This window comes from Pundamilia nyererei, unplaced genomic scaffold (genome assembly GCF_000239375.1).
Source record: "Pundamilia nyererei isolate P.nyererei 1_Seehausen unplaced genomic scaffold, PunNye1.0 scaffold00119, whole genome shotgun sequence".
In the NCBI taxonomy this organism is placed as follows: Eukaryota; Metazoa; Chordata; class Actinopteri; order Cichliformes; family Cichlidae; genus Pundamilia; species Pundamilia nyererei.
Window position 1 is genome coordinate 326,534 of NW_005187520.1, and position 976 is coordinate 327,509.

The following is a 976-nucleotide window of genomic DNA, read 5'->3' on the forward strand; positions in this document are numbered from 1 at the left end:
CTAAACTGGGTGAACTAAGACTGAAAAACAAAGAAACCTTGAACATGGGACCAGGCATGGATACATGGAAAAAAACTGGAAACATGACGTGAACTTGGCAGACGTCCTGACGAGGAATGACTGGAAACACACAGACTAAATGCACACATGAGGTGATCAGTGGAAGTGGAAACACATGGGGGAAAAAGCTGATATGAATGAACAGGGGGAGAGTAAAACTAAACACATTTGAGCGTAGAAACACAAGATCTCATCAAAATAAAACAGGAAACATAATGAGACGCAAACATGACAACAAGAACTTGACAACACAAGACATGCAGACATGAAACACATGAAGGGCGAGGAAGACTTAACACAGGGGTTGAAGACACAAGGGGAATCTAACAACAAAGAACTATAACAGCAACCTAGGCATAATAGAAATGGACTTAGAAAACCTTAATGGACTTAAACATAAACCATAAACATCAAAATACACTAAAACTCAAAATGCTAGGTCAAAAAAACGCAGGATAGTGACACTGAGGTTTTTAGACAGCACCAGATCACAAATCATCAGAGTTGCTGAAAGGAGGCGTGGTTTCATGTCTGTTTATTAAAGAGGGTAACTGCATCAGCGGCAGAGCCAGGCTGCTGACCTTGAGTACCAGCTGCAGCTGAAGTTTGGACATTTTTATTTTTGCCTGCCAGGAACTGAGATAATACGAATGAGAAGTTTATCAGAGGGATTATGTGGAGTGTGACCAGGCCACTGCTACAGGAGTGTACACTCGCCTGCTACAGGTAGCTCAATTTGACGTGGTAGACCGCCTCCTGAGCCAGATATTTCTTTCAGCTGCATCCTCACATGGCACTAACCATTATAGATTCATAATCATTTTCCTGGACAGACGCAGGGGTTGTCCTTTCTTCTTTTGAGATACAGTTACTCCTACATAGAGCTGGGCGATAGAACGATAACGATATGTATCGC

The 976-nt window shown here is 42.3% G+C and overlaps 1 protein-coding gene across 1 annotated transcript in view; it reads left to right on the plus strand.

Annotated features, from left to right (window-relative positions):
• The first annotated feature begins 747 nt into the window (after nucleotides 1-747).
• The window catches only part of LOC102192919 (acyl-coenzyme A thioesterase 1-like), an 11,991-nt gene continuing 11,762 nt past the window's right edge, over nucleotides 748-976 (plus strand). Inside the window, exon 1 of the mRNA XM_005742337.1 lies at nucleotides 748-786. The gene's annotated coding sequence lies outside the window, so the exon portion shown is untranslated. The remainder of the gene's footprint in view (nucleotides 787-976) is intronic.